Source organism: Diospyros lotus, chromosome 4 (assembly GCF_014633365.1).
Source record: "Diospyros lotus cultivar Yz01 chromosome 4, ASM1463336v1, whole genome shotgun sequence".
In the NCBI taxonomy this organism is placed as follows: Eukaryota; Viridiplantae; Streptophyta; class Magnoliopsida; order Ericales; family Ebenaceae; genus Diospyros; species Diospyros lotus.
Window position 1 is genome coordinate 24271588 of NC_068341.1, and position 17973 is coordinate 24289560.

Sequence of the window (17973 nt, forward strand, 5' to 3'; positions counted from 1 at the left end):
ATACTTAAATTATAAAACATCATTTTAATTTTTATAATTTAAAATAATTTATTTATTTTTATTTTATTTATAAATTCAAATAATAAACCTAAAACTAAATCCTTACACTGAAATTCTCCATTCCTTAAAATTAAATCCCTATTTGGTTTTTAATTTCAAAGATCCCTCTTTTGCTCATTTGCTCATTTCTAAAATCCTGAAAGCTTAACAAATATACTATACTATTAAGCTCATAAATTTTTTTTATAGGAATAGAGACAAAATTGCGAAGTTTTGGACTTTTTTTTTCCTTTGCAACATTTCTCATACCGATTAGGAGGACATGATTTATCTTAGTTTCTTTTAACTTTGTTTATGATCCCATTTTATTTCTTCTTTGATTTTTTTGTATTTAAGGTTATATTTACAGTTTTTTGTTATTGAATCTATTTTCGTTAATTCTAAACAGAAAAGAATTATTAAAATTTAACTAACACTATCTTAAGCAATTCTTAATATAATTTTGTAAATGTACGAATATAATTATCAAGTTATTATAAACATTAATTATTTATTGATAATACAATATATTAAAAATTATGAACATATTAAAATAATACAATTTATTAAACTAATTTATTATAATTATTAGATTTATTATATAATTAAATTTTTAAATAAATATTATTTGGATGCAATAATTTAAATTATTTTATTATCATATTTTAGATGATTATCATAAATTATAATTTAAATTATTTTATAAGTTATTATAATATTAAATTATTTTATTTTTATCAATTAAATAATTATTAATATTATTTTTATAAATTATTTTATTTTTTATTTAATAACTAAATATTTCAAAAAAAATTAAAAAAATTAAAATGTTGGCGGGAGAACCCCGCCTCTTTCTTGGCCAATTCCCTCCCCAAATTCCCATTTTTCCAAAATCCTAACTCACCCTCTCTTTCTCAACTCATTCCTACCGCCTTGGTCTTTGGTCGTCATCGCTGTTCAATGAGGTTTGGTTCTCTCTCTCTCTCTCTCTTCTTCTCCCTTTCTGACTCATTGCCTCCGTTCTTCTTTCTCCAGCTTCGCGGACCCGTTGCCGCCGACCGTCCATCGCACTGAAGGTATGTACGAAATGAAGGTCTGTCAATTTTTTGCCCATGACAGGTTACAAAATACGCAACTGCTTGAATTTGTTTCCATATTTGTTAAATCATTGGATTTGAAGCTTGGATGTCGATATTTTTTTTGTTGAGAATAGCACCATATTTGCCATCACTTATTCATAGATTTGTAAGGTAGAACGTCATTTTGAATTGTCATATGAAGGCAATTGTTTGGCACATAGAAATGAATTGCCTGAACTTTCAAGAAACATTCGTCGTGAGATCTTCTCAAACGGATTGCCTGATACCAAACAAATATACATTTTCATATGCTATTTATTGGGTCATGAGTTACAAGTGACTTTTACTAAAGGCAAATTGATGTTGATTATCTTAGATTTGAGCTTATCTTATTGCATTGTAATGAGCCTCTGTAAATAAGCTCCTAGTGTTCAGTTTGAAACAGAGAGTATTACTTCTTTCTTGTACATTTTGGTCCTACTTAATTGGTATCAAAGCCCAGGTTATCCCCTACCATGCACCATTTTTTTCATATATTTTGTCCCTACAACTAATTCAATACTCTGTCACTCTGGTTGGTGCACTTGTAGGTCTTTGTATGTTAATTATGATTTTTATGGTTTTTTTAACTCATCTGTCTTTTTTTCTCTTGCACTATCCTTGTAGAATCCTATTCACCTTGCTTTGAAGTGCTTTTCAGTGCAATTCTTAATTAAATATGTCTAAGCCTTGGTGCATGTTATCAAAATCTTAAGACAGTAATTGAAGATCTGTACTGTATTTATCCCCAAGTTTATGAAGTCATAAACAATGTTGTCCTCTAAAAGAGAATGGCAAAGATTGTAACATTTTTTTTTTGGCTTCAAATGGTTTCTAGAATTCCATAGAAATTGATGTCAATTACTATTTCATGGCATTTTACAATTTCTGTGCACACTTTATTTTCAGCACACAACATAGAAACATACTCAAAAGAAATATTTCTCGCTAACAATGCTGGAGGGATTTCCCTGCTCAAGGAGTTGTTCTATACATACCTGTATTAACTCTTTTAAAGTTAATGCACATTTTATAGCTGTATTAGGAAACAAAGCTTTAAATTGGCACAGGGATCTGATAAAAATTAAAACAGTCAGCCCATTTCACCAAAGTTTCGAAAGATGGTGCCAGTCAAAGTTGGTTCATAGAAACAATATAGGTTTAAGTAAACATTCCTTTGTGTTATTGGTCGTATATTTATTTATTTAATATGTCTCAATGTGATACTTTTGTGTAGAGCGTGAAAAGATATAGAGTATGGATCGTGAATGGGTAATGAATTCAAATAGGGTATCTGCTCATTATGTAGTAGGGATAAAAGAATATTTCTATGCTATATTCTAGGTGGTCAGTTCACGTCTCCAAATCAAGAGCGGTTTCATCACTATAAGGCAAGGCTTTTTTTCCATCCTGGCTTCTTCTTCTGCAAAGTTGTTTAAGGTTCGGTTTTGTGGTTCGACTTTGTTGTTGTAGGACTTCTGGGTGTTGGACCTGAAAACAAATCAATGGGAACAATTAAATTATAATGGTTGTCCAAGTTCACGATCAGGTTACCGAATGGTAAGCTCAGTAACATTCAGATTTATAGGACAAGCAATGTATGTATGTACAGTTTTTGTAATTATTTGAATATTTACACTGGCCCATAGAGCTCAAACTTTCAACTATATTGTTCTACTGGTTTTACATATTGTCCTCATGAAGGAAGTAAAGAAAATACATGAATTTGTGAATGTGTTGCATCTTTTGAACTGATATATAAAAGTAGAACAACCACAACAACAACAAGATGTCAAACGTTAATCCTACTATGTGGGGTCAGCTTGATATATGAAAGTAAAAAATAAAAAATATATATATTATCCGGTATGCACTGATAATTTTACAATGGAGAATAATTTTGTTGGCATGCTGATGTGACAAAACATGTTCATTTTAGCCTTTTTTGTTTTTTTTCTACACTTGTAACACCTTGTAACTTTAGACATCTGTGAATGGGCTAATAAGATGACATCTGATAATTGTAGGTGGATAAAGCAAGGTCTATTAGTAACTAAGAGGGACTTAGTTGCTTTATGAGATGCCTAGAAGATGGCCTAGGAATTATCTAGATGTGATGAATGGTTGAGATTATTCCTTAGGACAGAGAAAGATTCAACTAACTTGCATGTGGGTGATCTCTATTTCAATTGCTGGAGAAAGCAGTTTGCAATGAAAAGCGTGAGGTGGCAGTATTCCAATATAATATATATATATATATGTATAAAGCAAACTGTGAGTAACAGAGGAATTGGTTTCGGAATTATATAATTAGAATGAGTGGATGGGATTAAGTGGTAAAAATTAGAAGGCATTGAGCCATAGGATATAAACTAAATGATATAGTATATGTAATGGTTTAAAACAAAATGATACAGTATATAAGGTTGACTAAATGTTATTTGATAACTTAATTGTATTTCATCCAAATATATAATTTTTTGGAATATCATGGTCATTTGTCACTTTTGTCCTGAACTTGGCACATGCAAATAAACGTGAGCCTGGCCCTTTACTAGTCTATCATGCTGAAACACTTATCTCTAGAGCAAACCAACTCACTAGTAACCTGTTCTCTCCCCATGTCTCCAAAATTATTGGTCTCAAATGCATTTTTTACAGCCACTTATTTATTCATCCTTTTCATTTCATTAGGATTTGCTGTTTGACAATGTTGAGATACAATGATCCTTTGTTTCTATAAAATTGTCAATAATTCAATGATGGGTGCACGGTCAACGTTTTATTTTTTATTGCTGCTATTTCTTTTGAATAGATAATTATAAAATATATGCTTTCAAATTTTGCTCTTTTTGACGTAGCTTCTTCTCCTTCTCTAATCTCCTTTTCTTCTTCTCCCATTCACAAATGCACATGTAGTCATATATCTTTAGACTTTTTAACTTCTTATGCTCTGTTATATCTCATCATAGTTCATTTTCCTAATTTGAATTTGTAAGCCATGAATTATATGGCCATTTATCAAGGTTTTTTGTGGTGTGGATCGGGGTCGTCTCCAGAGTTAGAGGCTAAATATGTAAATATATTATTTTTTTTCTAAGTTAAAGGAGTTAGAGGCACACTACTTTTTAAATATTTCTGCCTCTTTTAATCCGATTTTGGGATAGATCAATCGATTAAGCTGGATATATTGTTTGTGGAATTTGTAACGTCTATTGTTTACTTCATTTGATTTGAGCTCATTATGCACTTGTCTTCTATCTCACTGTTCATGCACAAATTCACGCATTTGTATGGTTTAGGCCCATTTTCATGGATGGAAGTCATGATTAGAGCTGAAGTTGTTGGTACATATTATACTTGATGGATTTGTGAATAAAATCACTTTAAAACAACAACTTTCTACTTCTTGTTAATGTATAGTGCTGAAAGGTTGCATATGTCACTACAAAAAATTTGATTTTTAGCGGCAGTTTTTAACCGCTACAAAGTGATTTAGCGACGATTTTGAAAACTGCTGCTGATACAACCATCGCGCAGCATTTAGCGGCGATTTTTATCAACCGCTAGTATAATTGCCGCTAAATGATATTTTTAGCTACGGTTTTGGCTGTTTGAAAACCGTCGCAATTAGCGATGATTTTTTAAATTTAGCAACCGTCGCTAAATTTAATTGAATTTAATATTAAATTTAATTATAAAAATAATTTAACGGCGATTTTTTTTTTATTTTTAGCTGCGATTTTGAAACCGCTACTATTTACCGCATGCAAACCAAAATCAAGCGCGCGCCAGGCCTCGCCCCTACACGCCCACTGCCCCGCCCCCGCGCGCCATGCGCGTGCCTACCAACCCGCCCATTGCGCCTACTGGAATAAATTCTAGCAATGTAATTCCCAAGTTTCGATCCCGTGACCACTCTTATGCGCGTACGCGCGCGAAGCCAGCTGATCTGCAAAGCCACCTTATAATATATTCGCGCAAATTAATTATAAAGTAATCCAACTACTATTTTTCAAAATTCACTTTGCACCCACAAACTCAAGTTTCTGAAATTACACTTAGCCCCAAATTAAATAAAATAAAAAAGTAATTTTATTTTTAATTGAATTGAATTAAATTAAATTAATTAATTGAACTCTCAAAACACCTAAAAAAAGAATTAACATATTAACTTAATTAATTGAACATAAAATGTTTTAAGTCAATTAATTAAATTAAATTAATTAATTGATTAATTAATTTAAAATTAATAAATTATTTAATTTAATTGAATGAAATTAATTGATATAAATAAATTAATTGATTAAAAAATAAAAAAAAAATAGATTACTTTTTAAAACTTAATTTAATTTAATTTTAAATTATTATTTTTTTTTAAATTAAATTTTTTATTACTGAATTTTGCGACAGTTTTTTAAAACCACGGTGAAATTTTATTTTTGATTTTTTTATTATTGAATTTTGCGGCGGTTTCGACAAAACTGCTGCTAAATTTAATTTTTGATTTTTTTTATTATTTAATTTTGCAGTAGTTTCGACAAAATCGTCGCTAAATTTAATTTTTTTGATTTTTTTTTATTATTGAATTTTGTGGCGGTTTCGACAAAACCGCCGCTAAATTTAATTTTTGATTTTCTATTATTGAATTTTGCGGTAGTTTCGATAAAATCGCTGCTAAATTTAATTTTTTAATTAATGAATTTGGCGGCAATTTTGAGAAAATCGCCGCTAAATTTAATTTTTTATTTTTTTATTAGTGAGTTTAGCGGTGGTTTTTTTAAAATCGCTGCTAAATTTAATTTTTTTAAATTTTTTTATTGATGAATTTGGCGACGATTTTTTAAAACCGTCGCTAAATTTAATTTTATAATTTTAATTAATTAATTTTGCGGCGATTTTTTGAAACCGCCACAAAATATTGGACAAACCGCCGTAAAAAAGATATTTTGCGACGGTTGAAAAACCACCGCAAAATACCATGTTTTGCGACGGTTTTGAAAACCACCGCAAAAAAACAGTTGTAAAAAACCCGTTTTTTTGTAGTGTGTGTTGTTTTTTTATTGATTTTTTTGATTTAAAAGTGGAGTGGGCTTTGTATGGAAATTAATCATTACATGTGTTTGCTCGTACAACTTGTTATCAGTTTCCGAAAGTGCTTTTGCTATTAGACCACTATTTTTTGGCAACTTTGAATGTCATTTTGTAGATATGTTCCATGTTTGTAAATTCCGTGCAACATCCTTACCATAATTTGTGCTTAGTGTTTATTAAATTAGTAGTGATACAATGTTCTGTAAGTGCTAGCTATAACAATAAAAGTATTTTATAGAAGCATTCAAAATCTGTAGGATTCATCTTCACTTTTATGTTCATCTTAGAAGTGCCCCTGTAAAACTTGTTTTTGGTTGTTCCACTTGGCATACGATTTGAATGTGTGACTGTAATAGCACCAGTTAATTTTCTAAATGTGGTGCATAAGTTCTGTCTTTTATTGCCAAGTAAAATTGATCCAATAGAACTTGGTTTCCTTTTAAGTCTACACATGCATTTTCTGTAGCCATGATTTTCCACTAGTTGATTTAATATTCCATTCCATCCAACTGTATATATCTCAATCATGTTATTAAATTCAAACATTTTTAGGCACTTTGCTCGGCATTATCTTAAATGCACCACATTTAGATCATCAGTCATTTCTGCTAATGCATGCTTGAAGTTGGATAGTTTAGCAAAACAGTTAATTAAGAATATGCTGTATTTTTTTTATAGGAACAAATGATGTAGCTAAGGCGAGATAATCTTCCAGATAAAATGACTGATAAAGATATCTGAGAGAAGGTTTTTGGACGACAATTTGTTCGCTTATTTAGTTGGCGTCCTAGTACTTTCAGGGCAACATGCACTAGTGGGGAGTCCAGTCGTCCAACCTTCAATCAATTGGTTGAAGATTTGAACCGTACAGGTGTCTTTTTCAAGAGCTCTAGGGAGACGTAAACATATTGCTACAAGTGTTGATTGAGAAGAATATTATGTCTCTTCCGCCTACTCCACATGTATTATCAGATCATAGTTTAGGACAATCTTGCCTCATCCCATCTCGCCTCGACCCATACAGCTCCAGCTTTTCCCTCTATTCTACTGAACAAGAGATTGGCGATGAGATTTAATAATTTGTTTTATATTTTTTTTATATATGTTTGAACTTTTTAGGTGACTTTATGCTTATTTTGTGACTTTATGACTTTTTATGTGCGTATATGTTTGAATTAGATTCTAATAGATGTTGAAATAATATAAATTTTAAATATAAAATTTTAGCTTTGTTCATACAATATCTTTTTTAGCCACACATATGGAAATTATTCTCTCATATGAAAATTATTTTTTATATTATTGCCTACACATAATATATTTGTTACCTACATTATATTTTTTTACCTATACATATTAAAAAAAATTTATATTATTACCCACACAATATTTTTTTTACCTACACATATAAAAATTATTTTTAATATTATTACCCACACATAATCTTAACTTTACCTACACATAAACAAATACACGTGTCATGCCATATCATCATTAAATTAAAGCCACGTCATTGTCACGTCACAATTACAACTTCATAACATAAAAATACCTACACATACAAAAATATTTACCTACACATATAAGTGGGTAATATATTAAGCTTTACTCACACATCAATATATGTGTGGGTAAAAGTTATTTTCTAATCCCCCTTTACCCACACATCTTGACATTTGCATTATGTGAAGAAAAATTATAGTTGACACATAAGGTAATTTTTACCCATATTTACGTGTGTGGGTAAATCCCTTAAATTCTTGTAGTATTCTTTAATCATCATGCTTGCTAAGAGCTCAGAAGTTTTCCTGCTAAGAGCATCTACAACTGCATTTGTTTTTCTTGAATTTTATGAAATAATGCAATCAAAATCCTTCAGATATTCCATCCACCTTCTTTACTGCATATTTAATTATTTTTGAGATAATAAATACTTTAGACTTTTGTGATCTGTAAAAATCTCAAATTGCACTCCATATAAATAATGTCTCCACAACTTCAAGGCATAGGTGATGGCTGCCAATTCTAGGTCATGGGTCGGATAGTTCTGCTCATGCCTTTTTAATTGTCGGGAGCCGTATGCTATTACCTTTCCATCTTGCATCAAAACACACCCCAAGCCCATTTTAGAGGCATCACTATAAACAACATATCTTTCTGTCTCAGTTGGCGTTGTTATGATTGGGGCTGTAGTAAGTCGGTCTTTAAGGTCTTGAAAACTCTACTCACATTTTTCATTTCACATAAATTTCACATCCTTTTGCATTAATCGAGTAAGTGGAGCAACAATTTTAGAAAATCTTTCCATGAATCTTCTATAATATCCAGCTAGACCAAGAAAACTTCGAACTTCTCCAACGTTTTTAGGTGTTTTCTAGTTCCGTACCTCCTCTATTTTAGCTAGATCAACAGCTATACCTTCAGCTGAAACTACATGGCCAAGGAATGCTATTGAGTGAGCCAAAATTCACACTTGGAAAACTTAGCATACAACTTGTGGTCTTGCAATGTCTGCACTACAATCCTTATATGTCTTTCATGCTCCTCCTCAGTTGAGGAATATATTAGGATATCATTAACGAATACTATCACGAATTTATCCAAATAAGGCCTAAAGGCTCTATTAATCAAGTCCATGAAAGCAGTAGGTGCGTTTGTTAATCCGAAAGGCATCACTAAGTATTCGTAATGACCATATCGGGATTGAAAAGCAGTCTTAGGAATATTCTCCTCCTTAATCCTCAGTTTGTAATACCCGGACTGAAGGTTTATTTTTTTAGAATACCTTAACCACTTGCAATTGGTTAAATAACTCCTCAATCCTGGGAAGTGGGTATTTATTCTTTATAGTCACCTTATTCAATTGTCGATAATCAATGCACATTCTTAAACTACCATAATTTTTCTTCACAAATTGTACTAGGGCTCCCCAAGTTGACGTACATGGTCTAATGAACCCCTTATTAGTCCACGACCGCAACTGCTCTTTTAACTCTCTCATCTCCGCTGAGGCCATTTTATACGAGGGTATGGAAATGGGCTGAGTACCAAGCGATAGATCTATTGAGAATTCGATTTCCCAATAGGGAGGTAATCCTAGAAAATCTTTGGGAAAAGCATCAGGGACTCATTTACTATTCTCACCATGTTTAGCTCAGATTTTTCTTTATTCAATTCAGTTTCAAACGAGTGCAATGCTTGCGCCATTGTGCTTCGCTCCTTTTTACTACAAACACCCTGACCTTGAAAGGTAATCCATTCACCACTAGATTTTAGCAGATCCATGGCCTTGATCTTGCAGTCAACCTTAGCACTATATAGGGAGAGAAAATACATCCCTAGGATTACGTCGAAATCTCGAATATCTAATAGTGCTAGATCTACCTCAAACTCATTTTCTCCTATGTTCAATGCGCACCCAAAACACCCTATCAAGGTTTCTATAGCCATGCCTACTGGCGTAGCTATGATCATTTGATACCCCAATCTCTTGGGTTCTAATTTTATACTATGAGCCATTGCACATGAAATGAACGAATGTGTTGAACCAGGGTTTATCAATGCATGAATAGGAGTATTGAGGAGGAATAGTATACCTTCAATTATCGTAGGGTTGGCTTCCACATCCTCCCGAGTAAGATTATAAATTCGGCCATGGCGTACATTTCTTGCTTCCTTGCTTGGTTATTCAACCTTCTGCTTTTTTAGGCACTCTCTTGAGATGTGTCCCGGCTGTCCGCAGCTATAACAGATGATCTTTGGTCGGTTCTACTCTTGAGGTGTTTCTTTATTTCTCCACAAGAAAAACATTTTAGTGGCTTCGCAAGGCACATTTTTCCTGGATGATTCTTCTTGCAATAAAAACATTTTCTTCCATTCTTGGCCCAAAAAGTTTGATTCCCTAACCCTTGATCTTCACCTCTCTTTCTCTCCTCAGCCCTGATCAGCCCCACTCGTAACAAGTTCCTTTCTGTGGTTAAGGCCCGACTCAGAGCTTCCTTGTATATGTTGATAGACTATGTGCTCAGGGCTTGTTGGAGGTCCACTCGCAATCCTGATATAAATTTTTCTGCCTTCTAGAACTTGTCAGTTTCATACATCAGTACATACTTGATGAGTTATATGAACCGTGTATCGTACTGCGTCATCGACATATCATCGACTTGCTTTAATTTCATGAACTCCCAAACTTTCTCTTCTCTCTAGCTCCTAGGGAGGTATTTTTCATTGAATTCTTCTTTAAACATCTCCCAAGTAAGGACTAGCATGCCCTCATCCTCATCTTCTTGCTCTTGCTAGAATCTTTGTAAAGAATGCTCGGTCAATTGCCACAATCATCCTGCCTCCTCTTCTAGCATGAAGGCAGCATATTTCACCTTCTCCTCTTCGTCACATTATAAGTGTTGGAGTATCTTTTCGGTCTGTTCAAACAAGTATTCAGCCACACTAGGATCATCACTAGGTCTTCCCTTGAACACTGGTGGTTGTAACCACCGATATTGTTCCAATGCAGGAGTCGTTTGTCGAGTAGGTTCATCTCTACCCACAAATGTTAACATGTTTTCCAGAATTCGTTCCATCCTTCCCAATCGATCACCATTTGAACTGGATTCTCCAATAAATCTCTCAGTTCTCCTCAATGGATTTCTTTACCCCTCGGAACTATTTTCTTCTCACCTTTCATTGTTATTGGTGACAAGGTTACGTGTTCGTTTCTTATTCACCATATGAGGTAATAAACAAGAATAATTCACACTCAATGATGATATTTTTCCAAAAGATAACATTTTGTTTCTCATAATATCATTCCATGGTACATTAGTTTAGACACAAGGATAAACATAAAGACTTCCTACTACATCATCATAGTACATCAAGTAAGAAAACAAACATAATTGTTCATTCGATTTGTCAAAAGTGGATAAAAGCAATTATGGATCTTTCCTCAATCTTTAGTCTTCCACATCCAAGCTTCCCTTGAATTTTCTTCATCTTTAGACTTAACTGGAGGTCCATCTCGGTCCTCATAGGACTCCTCGTCTGAGCTGATGTTGATAACATCCTCTTCAACTTCCAATTCTATAGGATCCTCGTCTTTCTCGAGATTTATGTCCTCATTCATCACATGAAACACATTATCTTCTAAGGGTTCTTCTTCAGGGTTTTCATTATCATATATGTTATCAGCTAAGTCATCCTCTTCCTCGTTATCCTCATTCATCACTTCGTCTTCTACTTTTTCATACATATCGACAAATTGAAGGCGTACACTTGCACAAAAGTTACTAAACGTTTCAAATTCCCTGTGTTGATAAATTGATCTAGCAAATGTCTTCCATTCTCTATCTAGAAGCTCTAAATAGTAGTTAATCTGAGTTTCGAGTAACCCAGGTAATTGGAGATAGCTAGGAGGCACGTTCCTTATAATATCTTCAATGTCATCCAGATAATCGAAAAGTCCTTCTCTGGGAAGATTCTCTCGAGTATATATTCGGTGTGCCCAATGTGCATATAAAATCAAATCAGCCATTTTGTCTCTAAAATAAATTATTAGTCAGGAATGCTCAAGCCATTCTCCAATGTTTTCCCAAAGTTTTTCTTTTTTTAGTGATGCACTAGGGTTCAAAGTTCCTAACCAAAGTTTTGAAATCAATTCTAGGTACACCAAATTCATAACTTAGACTTTCTAGGTATCTTAAACAACCTAGAGCTCTAACACCAAATGTAACGACCCGTTCTCCCAATCAAGCCGTTACTTAGGAAATCTCGGGATTTTTTTTTTTTTTTTTACATTCACAAGATTTATTAATTTTCTTTCTCCATTTAGCCAATCTTAAAAACCACAATCTTCGCATGCTCAAAATCCCAAAATTCCTCAACCATACCCATTTAGATAATAGGGATTAAAGACTGAAGCTAAGTAAGGCATTTCAAGTGTACAGCGGAAATAACAGGATCAAAATCCTAATAGATTGCCATGTATTACCTTAACATAGCATGTTCATACATAATTGTCTCATGACTAAAATAAGACCAAAATAAGGATTACATGCTAATTGTACAAAATGTAATAACATAAGTAATTTAACATACTTGGTCCCCTTCTTCAACTAACTAGCCACATCTTTCTCTTCACTGCAAGTCTCGGCTGGAACGTTGAATATTTCAAGGGCATAACCCAGGTTAGATGCCAAATCATCTAAGTGAATGTCATAAAAACAATTTTCATGAAATGCATGAGTGATCATGTGTATGGAATAAATCAGACTCAACCTTAGCGTACTTAGTCCTCGGAAAGTAATTTGGCCACCGCCTATGGGAACCACCATTCCCATGCTTTTCGTAAGAACGAACATCGCCTCATCCACAAGGAGACCCCAAATGCCAACCCACCGATCATAACAATGACATGATTCGAATATGACATTAACATATAAATCATGTGCCATGCATTTCAAAATATCATGTCCAGTTAATGCATCACATAATGATCAATATGCGTAAAATAATATAAATTTGGAAAACATTAATCCTTTCACAATTTAAAGCATTTGAAATGGAATACCAGGAATATGGGCAAGTCAATCACTAGACATAGTAGTACCACTCACCTTCGAATAGCAAATCATCTTTCCTTGATATGCGTGTTAGCCTTAAAATTTATGCAAATCCTCAATTCCTCAAGCCAAAATTTTTCCTGATCATCAATTATTCCTATCCTAAATTTCTCATAATTTTTCCAAATTTCTCCTAGGTTTCCTATTTTCTTATCATTTTCTCTCAAAAATCGAGTTCAATCCGTGGTTTATGCAAATATTTCCTATTTTAAACCTTATTGCCTGCGAATTGCCATTTATAGGCAATTTTGGGCTAGAAATCCCTCGATTCTTAGGTTAATGATACCTTAGGATGCTAGATCTAACCTGTAATCACCTTGATTCATCCTTTAAATTGAGAAAAGTTGTAATACCCCGTATTGGCATAAGGTTGCCATGTAATTTCGAGGAGCTTGGGATACCAAAAAAGTGGCTAGAAAAGGCAATAAGTCGCCGAATTGACTACAAGGAATGTCCCGAGGCTGAGATTTCAAAGGAAAATAATATGTCGTTGTTAAACATCCCGAGATAGGATTTTTAGTATTGAAAGAAATCGAATCAGAGTTAGTTTTCGATATAACTTCAGTTCAGGCTAAAAAACTGAATTGTCGACAAGGAGCACCTTGAAACTTAGATATTTAAAATAAAGGATATATTATTGACGAGCGTTCTGAGAATGTCTAGTATAGGTTATAGTTGTTTTTAATAAAAGATATTATGTCAAGTCAACGACCAGGGCATGGCCGAGCTTGGCATGGACTTGGGGGTGGTCTCTAGCTCACGTTACCCCTTGTGATTGGTTGAGAGAGGCTCGAATTTGGCTATAAATTGTCGAGTTTTGGTCGAGGGTTTCCATCAAAATTCATAGGCTTAGATCGAGACTTTGGGAAGGAATTGGAGCGTTTTGATAAGGGGCTTTTGTTCCCCAAGTTGTGAGATGCAATTCTAGAGATTTTGAGAGTTTTTGGAGTGGTAGAGGGGGGGTTTTGGCAGTTATATAGTCGACTGCCTATATATATATATATACATAGTGAGTGGGAGGGTGAACGATCGAAGGATCTATTAAGGGGCTTTTGGTCGCGAGGCTATGGGCAAGTAGTCTAAAAAGTTTCGTGTCAATCGGAATTCGAATCGGAGGCCAATTTGGTTCGTCAAAGTTCGGTGGCGAGCGACTTAGGATCAACTAAGGGAAAGGAGCAGCCTAGTGTCGTCGGTTTGATTTTCCAGTGTGCTGGTGTTGGAGAAGATGATCGGAGGTAATTTTTGTATTTTTTTAAATGTTGAAAATAAAGGGAATTCGAGAAAAATAGAATTAAAGGAAATAATATTCTGGAAAAATGTCAAAAAATTCAGGAAAAAGGAATAGTTTATTTTGATGAATTTTTATCTTGGAAAGTTCTTGAGGAGATAATTATTTTTTATTTTTGGAAGGAAAGGTAAATGAAAAATAAATATGAGGGATTGTTAGAAAATTCTGCGAAAATTCCAGAAGGATAAGGAATTTATTTTATTATGAGTTTTGGTGATTGTCATGGAGGAAATTCGAAGGAAATCAAGGAGAAATAAAATTTCTCAAGGAAAAGTAATTATGAAAATTGGAGAAAATAGGAGAAAAATCTAAAAATTTTCCAGAAAATTCCAAAGGCTTATAAATATTTTTTTATGAATTTTTGTAGAGAAAAATTTAGAAAAATGCTTGAAGAGATATTATCGAGAGAAAAATAAGAAGAAATTAGAGGAAAAATTATGAGAAAATTGGGGAAATAGATATTGATTTTTCTTTGAATGCATATGATGTCTAGGGTATCGTTGAGGCTCGAGGTTGAGCTATAGTGCGCCTGGCACGAGAATTGAGGTCGGGCACGCATTTCAAGGAATCTTGAATTTAGCCCGAGGTGAGTTGTTCAATCCAATTCTTGTGCATATTTTTGTTGCTTTTGATTTATTGTGGGTGGTATGACCCTATACTTGATTTTGTTGCATACAAATGGTTGACCCATGATAGGTTGATTTCATGTGGAAGGTTCATCCAAAATGTTTTTGCATGTGCATTCAAATTTGTGCATTGAAATGTTACTATTTGTAATTCATTGATATATGTTGTGGTTATGGCATTGGCATATCTTTTGTGATATTTATATGGGATGTTGGGATGTTAACCTGTGTTACGGCACTTGAGTGATAGCACTAGGGAAATGTGCTAAGGATCAATGCCCACCTATGACGGGGGTGAGAATGGACACCACCATTGCGAGTCAAAAGTGGCGGGGCTAAGAGTGTACCCCACCCCGAGTCGGCTCAAATGGCAGGGCTAAGAGTGTACACCACCTCGAGTCGGCTCAAATGACGGGGCTGAGAGTGGACACCACCCCAGGTTCCTTTGAGTGACAACATTATTTCCAAGGTGAAGGTGGATTCCTAGGAATAGTGTTGATAATCTGGTGGCCAGGGTTTGTGTTGATGAGACTCAGAATGCCTTTGAGTGGAAATGTAATGATGACGGGGTGATTCTTAGGTTCATGCATTGATGTTGCCTCTCTTAAGCTAGGGTTGTGGTATGCTAATATGTCGGTGGGGTCTGGTTGCCTCAAGAAAGATTTGCTCTTTCCCCATGGTATGGGTTAAGCGTTGTATGAGATTCTCTTTGGCTAGAGTGTGTCGAGATATGTTGGTTTTGTTCATGGTCTTGCATATATCATGAAAATATTTTTGAACTCTCACTTAGATGATTCAACATCTAATTTAGATTATGTCCCTGGAATATTCGAACGTTCCAGGTGGAAGCAGTGGCGCCAAGGGAAAAGATGTCGTCGAGATGTAGTCATTATGTTTAGTTTTCGTAGGTCTTTGTTTATGATTTCGATATTCAGAGGTTATGTAATATGTTGATATTTTCATGTGAAACATCGATTTGGTTATTTGATTGGAAAAGGAATTTATCGGTTACATATCATTGAAGTTTCGATCTTGCTTTCGTTGATGTGATTGATATTACCTGTCCTAGTCTATTAATTATTAAATTTGATATGCTGAGAAGGTATAATCGGGATTATCGGGAAATGATTATGCTGAGGGTATATGTATATCGAGAGACTTATGTTGTGTGTATGATGTTGGAAAAAAAAAAAATATTCCCGAAATCTCGAGTTAATGCACACTTAGGAAAAGTGGGGAGTTACAAAAATCCCTTGATTATCCGTTCGATTTTTTCGGCCATATATGATTATTTTTTGCTATATCATGGCCGATCTTCGGCTAATCTCCACTACAACTCCCCCATGATGTTTTGAACCTACTCTAGAAGCCTCTAGTGACCCTCCCCAACGTCAACGTGATGGCTGGCGAGAGATTTGCAGTGCCGTACCTAGCTTTGTGATATTTGTAGATTTGCCCTTGCTTTTATTTTCCAAATTTACAAATTGGTCTTTCCCCAATTTTCCATAATTCCCTCAAGGATCTCAAACTCTAATTTTCTCATTTCAGTCCCCAAAGAATCAAATTTCCAGTTTAACCACCTTTGACCAAAATTTAAAAATTTCACTTAGGCTTGAATGTTTGAAAAATTACATTTTTACCCTGATTTTGCAAGTTTATTCATTTTCATGAATTCTAACTTTTCTTACACATTTCTATCTCCAAACTTTTGTTTAACACATATGTTACACCGTATTTTGGTCATGAATTGAAAATTACTCTTTGGCCCTAAAGATTAAAAAATTGCATATGGACCCAATAATTTCACAAAATTCCAATTTTATTCATTCATAAATTTCTTGGGTATTACATCTACACTCACCTTCAACATATATATACCCCCCCATTAAATTTAAAGTGATTCCGCGACCAGTTTTGGGAATTTGCATTCAACGCCCACCATTTTCGATAATTACACACACACCACCATATTAATATCCCTTGCACTCCGAACCTTTGCAAATTATTGGATGCACCCCTTTCCATAAATACATTAATTTCATAAATACCCCTTAACAAAATATTTATTTATCTTAACCACCCAACTCACTACTTGACATTCCATTTCTCAAAATTACTGATTGACCCACCATGTCATCGTTTTCTAGTACAAACCCACTAACCTTAAAACCCTTCAGCGAGCCACCATGAATCCCCTATTCGAACTCCCTAAAATCATAAATCACCAATAATTTATTTTCAACACCCAAAATTACGTATTATCATTTTCTCCAAATATTGGGATGTTACAATAAATATGAGATGGTCCCATTTGGGCCTCATTTCCCCCAAAGAGCCAAAGTCATCTAGAGCTCTCGAAGTCTCCCGATCTTCCTAAAGACTCCTTACTGCTTTTGGCCCAACTATTCTGCTTCTCTAGAGGACTCTTGCTTGCTAAAAACTATCTTTTTGATGTAAAATGGCTTCTCTGCAAGAATGAAACCCTTAGTTTTAAAAGGAATTTTTTTTAAAGAATTTGCATGGTCCTATTGCATTCCTTAACCATGAGACCCAAAGCGCCTTAGGGAGGATTAGGAGTTTACTTATACTATTAACGGATGATTGGTGGTGATACATTTAGATATCTTGCGAGTGGGACTTAAGATTCCATTACACCTTTTTTGCATGCAATTTTTAAAAAAGGAAATACTGGTGTCGGTCTAGTTACATCCAAATGGCTAGGCTGTGCTAACAGGATTTTTTTGTTTTATGCAAGGAGCGTGGGGTGGAACCCACCATGTCCTTATTACGCTGCTCTTATTAGGCCTGTACCATAAGTGGAGAGAAAGAATTTGTGTCCCTCCAAAAGGAGGCCTATAAGGGTTAAATTGTGTAGGGGCAAACCTCAAAAGATAAATGATTTTGAAACTAGATGGATAATGGTCATGGTGCCCCTAGGACGCTGAAGGTCATCTCAATATTGGTGTACTAAGGAAATGAGAAGCGCGAGGTTTGATTGGCCAAACGTTGATTCATAAGTGAAGGACAACCGGGGTGAGATCAATAAACTAGCCCAAGGGGGTCCAGTAGTTTTGTCGGATTTAATAAATGACATGTGCCTTATTATAACAGGATGGATGGTTGTTAAAAGGGGCGATAATGCCGGTCCTTCAGAACCAATTGAGTCCCAAGGAGCCGCTTCCCCATTATCC

At 34.4% G+C, this 17973-nt stretch overlaps 1 long non-coding RNA gene across 1 annotated transcript; it reads left to right on the forward strand.

Moving 5' to 3' along the window:
* The first annotated feature begins 938 nt into the window (after positions 1-938).
* Positions 939-7310, forward strand: LOC127799042 (uncharacterized). Its single transcript, XR_008022523.1, has 3 exons — positions 939-1004; positions 1075-2717; positions 6930-7310. It is a non-coding gene; the product is annotated as an uncharacterized LOC127799042 (long non-coding RNA).
* Positions 7311-17973: the final 10663 nt, after the last annotated feature.